Below are 8,068 nucleotides of genomic sequence, written 5' to 3'. Positions count from 1 at the left end.
AAACTTAATTTGTGTCATTTGAAGTCAAACTGGGCCAAATATAGTTACCAAATTATGTTGCAAACATTTTCTAACATTTGAATCCAGTCCCTGTATATGTAAATCTTACACTAGCTTCCCATTTTAATGTGGAAACCTGTCTAAACTCTGAGTTAAACTGCAATCACAACATCTTTTCAGGATAAGAGCTCTTCTCACAATACCCCGAAGAAAAAGAACAATATTTGTAAAAAAGAAAAAAAAAGTCTTTCTATTACCAAACACACAGCGGTGGTATGTTGTAGCGTGTGCAACATGATTTAAAGTCATCTTTTCTATATAAACCTGGAGGCAAACATGTGTAAGTAGAAGACGAGGTCATTAGCCTCACTAGGTTTTCACAGTAGGGAGAGTTTGGCACTCCCTTTAAGATAGCAGGTGTCTGTCAAGTATCTAGTAAGAATAGTAGAATATGAAAAACTTCAAAGCCAGACACCGACTGAGTTTATATTATAAATCCAGCTCAGCACACCTGATATCACACACTGAAACTTTTTTTCCTCTTGCCTCATCAACTTTTATTTCTCTAAGATGTTTCCACTCAAATTCTGAAACAGTGGGACAGCGACAGCTCCTGCCGGATGCTCTCTTAACATGGTGTGCAGGATTACCACGCTGCCCATCACATCCTTCATCTCCAATCTGTTTGCAGGGCCTAACAGCTAAATGTCAGCAGGCATTAATGCACACACAGCGTACAATGGGAGGGGAACAGCCCGTGGAAGTCACTGCTAAGGGAAGCAGTTTCTAATATGACAGGTCCCCCGAGAGAAGGGACGCGCAATCACCATGGCAACTTTATCTTCTAGCTGGCTGCCCTCCAACCCCAACATCCCTTCTCCCCACTCTTTCCACCCCACCTCAGCGAGGAAAGGAGCTGGCAGAGGTGAAGCGGGAGCACTGAAGACTGAGCAGAGATGACAACTTTCACTTCAAAGTTGATGGGATAAAGTTATTTCCTTTCATGTTGCAGCTCGTGAGCGCTGGGGTGAAGCAACTTTCCCTTCTTTTTTTGGCGCCTCAGTGAGGGTTAAGAAGTCAGCAGGGATTGAACTCTTATCTTAAGCTGAGTTTCCCATCTAAAAGAATACATGTCAAAACTAGGTTGCTCTGCTTGCCACTTTATACAAGACAATAAATCTTGGATGAGCATCCAGAAAAACAGAAACAGTGCTGCATGCAGTGGTGAAACACAACGCAGTGACAATTCTACACTTCTCAACGCTTTGCAGATGCTATTTTATGGTTGCAACTACTGTGTGACTTTACAGAAGTGCATTAAGTAATGAGCAGTTTTCAACATAATTCTAGCCACCACAATCCTCTGACCTATACAGCCTCCAACATAGTTTCAAAACAGAGTGTAATTTGTAAATATTACACAGCTGATAGGTATGGATTGCTTACCTCATAGACAAATAGATTCATCATAGACTCGTACACATGGATTGTGATTTGGTAAACACAACTAACACAGATAAACATGTGATTTTTCCCATTGCATTAGGAATCAAATCACATCCCCTCCACAGATTTCAAGATCTCACTGATGTAATGGCAACATCAGCATCCTAGCAACTCTCATTACCAGCTGCTTTTGACAGTAATGCTTCTGGGTCTATTTAAGACCTTAAGGAGTGTGATTCATTACCCCCCTCCCTGACTCTTTGCTCATTCTGTGTACTCATTCTTGCTCACCATGTGATATTTCACTACTTTCAGTTCCACCTGTTGAGTGTGATGTAAGCGCCACACTCACAGAGCATGACACATTACAATGGCTGTTTGATATTTCAGCGAGTCACATTGTCCAAAAACACTGAGCGCATCTTCCTGTGTTCTCAACATCCCTCGAACCACCCAGTGCCCCCCGCTGCCTGCTACCTGCTCAGCAGCATGCTCGTAGCCATCAGTTCTGCAAATTAGAGTCTGGCACAGCTGCCGCACTGCAAGCAAAGGGAAAGTGCACGTATACTGCACACAAACGCATGCCTGCAAAGGCAAGCATGAGGCACTTGCGTTATGTGAATGGCAAAAGTCAGTCTCAGACATAATTGTGTTTGACGTGTATTTGTGTGTTTGAGGAGAAAATGACAAAAAAATTATAGAAATATAAAAATATATTTCATTAAAAGTGAAAAAAATATAACGTATGAAACATGTTCTATATCAGGTAACAAAGGACTAACAACCAATTTCAAAGTCAAATGAAGTCTCCAATATAAAACCTGGTGGTGCTTACCGTACTCCACCTGCTGTACTACATCTCTAACACACACGTTGCGGTAAGGTGGTAGGTTTAAAGGACATTTTTTTAATGCTGCTGCAGAACACTCATGCATACTGTTCATGTAGCATCTCATAAGCAGCCCCCATCTGCCAACAGTAATGCAGCTTGAGGATGACTTTGTGTGGGAATAATCATGTTTGCGACACACTCCCTGCTGGTGCTGCAGTTACTCAGCGACTCCATTCATTTCTCACATCAGCTGTCAGCCTCCAGCACCCCTTCATGGCAGAGGAATATTGTGAGCTGATGTCTTGGCTTTGTTCATCTGGTGTTTGCGTTCCTGACAATATGCTGTTGGCTGCTTTGCTGGTCTGCTGCAGATTTGCTTGTAGTCGACGCCTCGGCATCTGATGTCTGACAATCTCTCCTCTTATGCGGCTGCTGTTGCCAAGTATACTTATGATGACTACTCGGTCAAGAAAAGTTCATGGTTAACTTAGCAAAGGTCAGTTGTCAACAGATGATAGAAACCAAACAGTGGACTGTTTTGTAAAAGTCCAACTACTGATTGAAAAATCAACTGTGGACAAAGAAAACCATCTCCATTTGTGAATTTTTTGGCTGTATTGCAATGTACTTCATCTTTGCACTGAAATGAAAAAGAGTCATAGTCATAGGCTGCTCGGGACTTCATCACTCAGCATAAATGTACTTATATGTTGTTTTACTCATTTGCTTGGGAGGAAAGCATCGACTATAGTTTGATTTATCAAGGTCATACACTGGTTAGTATTTAATGTGTCCCTGAGGTGCCTATACTTTCTGGATAGTACATTTACTGCATAGATAAAATTGTTTACACACTTTTGAATAGTGATGTCAACTCATTTTAGATTGTGGGCCACATACAACCCACTTTGGTTCTTAGTGGGCTGGGCCAGTGAAATGACCATTTCTGTCAGTGTAAATACATTTAACTAAACATTTAATCCCTGAAATGTTTACATTTAAGAAAAAAGTGCAATTTCAACAGTATGTCTCAGTTTCTCTACATGATAAATGTGTAAAAAGACAGAAAAGCTTCTGGTAGCCCATTGCCCAGACTGTTTATTTATAAAATAATAAAGTTTTTGTTAATTTACAGATTTCTTAAAAACTTGAATCCACTATAATAAAAACAGACATGTCTATAGCAAATAGTGGAAAAGCAACTTTCCTCTGATTTAATTATTTATGTATTACTCTACTACCTTGGTGTAGTATAAATGGCAGTGCAGGTCTTTATTAATAGGAACAGCTGCAAAACGTATGGCAATACATCTAAAAAAATTCAAAATCTATGCATTCCTTTACAAAGCCTTTCTTTGGAAGTCTTGCAAAGAAAGGTTGGGCCCCTGGTCTTATATTTGGGAGTAGGTTCATTGTGGGAGCCTAAAGTCAAACCCCACAAATAGTCTTTTTTTGTTCATACTGAAGTAAGGTTTTCTAAAACAGGCCTGCACCAAAACTCATGAGCAGTCTTGAAACGAACCGGCGGAGGAGGATACGGCACAGAAAACAAACACGGTAATCTTTGATCCCTCTAATTTCAATGCTGGGTGACACATCCCAGTGAAATTAGACAATTATTTCTCCACATGTGCATCATTACACATTGGCCCTTTACGCAGCTATCATGCTGGATGTAGGGCAGCTGCCTTTTATAAATAAATAAATTTAAAAAAATGACAAGGACTGATTGACTTTGTTCAGAACCCTGCCAAATCCTTTGATGTTGAGAGTGGCATTGAAGTGAAGCAGACAAGAGAATCATCAAGTTCAAATTGAAAAGAACTTAATCTCGGTCTGTGTTGGGAATGTTATCAAGCTGCTGAAGTGCTCGCCTTGGAAAAAGTGGGGAAGGATGTGTGAAGACAGGTGGACTTAACTAGGGCTTTGCAATGACCTGAACCCTGATGCAGGGCCACGTATAACACAACACAGTGTTTTAACAGGTTGTCTGAAGTGGAAAAAAACTGTCTTTTTTCCCTTGCATCACAACATTCTGGCTTCTTTCAATTAGAACTTGCATGACACTTATTGATTTAACTATTATCAAGTAAACTATGACTGACATGCCCGAGATTTGTGCTGTTATTCATCTTTACAGTCTTTCTTGCTACATTGCTCCCAAGGCTGTGAGCACTGCATCATGTGGAAGTGCAATAAGGTCCAGTTAGCACTTTATGGCCTAACACACAGCTCTTAATGACTTGTCCGCAAATGAAAACAAACAGGGTGGCTCACAGGTTGCATTATGCAATTCACATGCTGCCATAGGGAATGGCCGCCCACAAACACCACATGGCCCGCCACCATCGCCTGGCCATAAGACTCTGCCTGACTCAGTGTTTTTGCATGTGTTATAATTTGTGTATGTATGTACTCTCTATTGTAAAAATGAGATGCAGTAGCTTCTAGGAAAACATTTATAAGATAAGAAAACAGAAGGGAAATTATTTAAAGCTCTAATTCTCTGTGCAGTCCTCTAGTGCACCGTCTCTCCCCGCCTCTGTTGTTGAGTAACATAAGATACACTGAGCACTCACCGAGACGCCCCTCAGCACAACAGTGATGGTTGTTGTTAACTTCTGAGGAGAGGGTTTTATCTCTTTCTGTGTTTTAATAATTCGCTGTTTGGAGGGTTATATGAGGAATGTGCTTCTCAGTCCCAAGAGAACTGCTGGCCTTGTCTTCCTGCTTTGTGATCAGAAAAACCGCTCCCATTTTAAATTAAGCAATTGAAAATCAATTAACCTCTAAAGCATGAACAGTCGATCCTCTAAGTAAGAGTTCTGCTAGATGATACAAGCATGGCTCATTTGACGGTGATAGAAGTAACCTTTGGGTTGTTTTCTTGTGATTTTATTGCTCTTATTGCCAAAGTACCCATTTAAACTAGAAGTGCTTGCTGCAGGTAGATAACCCACATTTGAACCTTGAATGATAACTCAAGTATTTGTTAAACTCCATGCAAAAATAGAAAACAGTATTTATTGGCTGGCTCTAGGCCATAATTTTACAGCTGCACAGGTCTGCAAAGAACAACCCAAAGTACAGTGGAAGATATATGATAAACAATAAAATATACAATTCTACATGTAATCTTGTAATCAATGCAATAAGCAAGTGAAATCCAAAGCTGTCCCTTCTTTATCTTTTCCTTTCATGCAAATGTGCACAAATATAAAAATGAAAGACTAGTATTTTATGTCCTTTTTGTGAGTTCAGGTAACAGATATTTTTTGGGATTTAGTGCAATCCTTCAGCAAGCAACAGGTACTATAAGGACAAAACTGGTGCGATAAACATTTGTTGATAATAACAGAAAAGTCTGTGGAAAGCCATCCCTATTTACAATTCTCCACTGATATCTGGGACCCAAATAAATGAGCGTTCAGTGTTCAAAAGGTCTGCTGGTGTCTCATAATATCATAACTGCGGGTGCTGTCTGCCAAATGTGGCTGTTTTTGATTAGAAGCAGGCCATGGGGGACTGAGCCAAGGTCCAGCTGTAGCAGGTTGTGGCTGGACTGGGAGATGGAGCATGGTGGAGGGCGGAGGGGTGCAGGGCAACAGGCCTGGCAGCATCCACGCCCAGGGGACATGCAAGATTGAGACCGAACCTTCTGCATGTGTAGGTTGCCAGATGTTCTCTGGACAAAATATAAAGCTGCCTAGCCCAGCAGGGGCTAGCCAAGAGAAAGCCAGTAGCTGTGTCTTTGTCATGGAATCCAATAGGCTCACATTGCTGGACTACCAGCTGTCAGTTTATGAGTTTTGGGTTGTCTCAGCAGGAAGCCGAATAATTTGGGAGCTTTTTTATTTATTTATTTTTGTCTGTACTGACTTATTATTGGTTAACTTTTTCACTCCATTCCCTCACAATACAAAGTAAAGAAGAAGAATATTTTAGACCAGCCTTCTTGACAGACTTCCCAAGTCTCACTGATCACGTAAGCTTGCCAAATGGCTCAGGAGTCACAGGAAGCTGCGAGCGCCACGTCATGTTGGGCTGTGATCTTTGATCACAGATCTCACATTTCAAGTAAAAGGTCAGGATAATACCATCACTGTTGCAGTGTTGTCAGAAAGATGTCAGAGTACAGGTTAATTGTTGAAAATGTACTTTTTTCTTCTCCTTTTCACAAATCTGTATTGCATAGAGAGCTAAATCCATGTGGAAAATACACGCAGCTTGCATGAAATAGTCAGGTGTCATTTTGTTTGTGATTTGTTTTATTCATCTTTTATCTGTCTGGATGTTATATCTGAAATCTAGGATTGTGATTATAGTTGTTGTTTGTCTGCAGATGTGTCTATAATAGATCTGCACTATAGCTTCAATAATGAGATCGCTATCAGATAATGTCTGAATGCTAAAGATCAACATCCCAATATTGGACAATAACATCAAATAAACCCTGCTGACTGTCATCAGCGCACTGCTGCGTGGATGACTCCCAAATGGTTGTTACATTTTAATTCAAATTAAGGATCCAAATAAAGAATACACAAGGCAGGTATAAAGAACAAAACTCTGGCTGTAATTAAATCTGGTGAAAACCTACAAGAAGCTCAAATGAGGAATAACAAGCAGAAAAGGGAGAGATGAATAAACAAAAAGGTGTAGCAGTTCACTACATTTTAACAAAGATGTAAATTAAACTACCGTGTAGATTATCGGTGAGAGTTTAAAGTTATTCAAGCACATTATTGTATTCACTGATTGTTTTCTCTCAACCACGTTGCTGAGGGTCAAACCACATAAAAGAGGATGAAAAATTGCAAGTAAATATGGAAATGTGGAAATAATCTGGCTCATTTGTCTAACTTTTCCAGACTCTATGAAAGTATAGCATAGATCCATACATGGATTGTTTTTATTTTTCTTTTCTCTTGATCCATTTGGGCTGAGTTTAGTGTTTTCATTAAACAGTTGATTCAGCCATCATTTTCAACTACTACATCACTGGAAATTAGGAAAATTTAAAATAACAAGTTTCAGTGTGAAATAAAGTTTTATTTCCTTAATTATGCCAGCAATTTAAACAAAACAAACTTATGATGCAAACTTGGCAGAACAAAAGGAGAGTGTTTATTGAGGCTGATTAAATCTAAAACAAGAAATCCAAATAAAATAAAATAAAATAACAAGTTTCAGTGTGAAATAAAGTTTTATTTCCTTAATTATGCCAGAAATTTAAACAAAGCAAACTTATGATGCAAACTTGGCAGAACAAAAGGAGAGCGTTTATTGAGGCTGATTAAATCTAAAACAAGAAATCAAAAAAAAAAAAAAAGCACAAAACAAGGTTCCAGATCCTAAGGAAATCAGAAGGAACCCACACAGGCAATATACTAAGAACAACAGTGCAGGGAAGCAAGAAATATGAAGCTATGAACACATATGAGGTAATGAGGGAAGAAACAACCAGGTAACAAGAGGTAGCTGAAACTAATCAGATAAAAGCGGGGTGGGGGGGGGCTCAGATAAAGCGGATGAAGATGGATGGATGGATGGAGAAATTACAGACAGCAAACTACCAAAATAAAATGGGAAGTGAGCTGCATAACTAAAGGAGGAAATGCAGGCACAAGTTAAACTAGGGCTGATGAAACAAATGGATGGGACAAGAGACAATGACAAATAAACAATAAGGAAACTTGTAATTTAATAATAAACAGAACTTGAATGTCCAGAAAATTAAAGTGTTGGGTAATGAAAGGCATCTCAAGCTTGGGATTTATGTGTATTCCT

This window comes from Neolamprologus multifasciatus, chromosome 4 (genome assembly GCF_963576455.1).
Source record: "Neolamprologus multifasciatus chromosome 4, fNeoMul1.2, whole genome shotgun sequence".
Lineage (NCBI taxonomy): Eukaryota > Metazoa > Chordata > Actinopteri > Cichliformes > Cichlidae > Neolamprologus > Neolamprologus multifasciatus.
Note: the sequence above shows the minus strand (reverse complement) of the source record.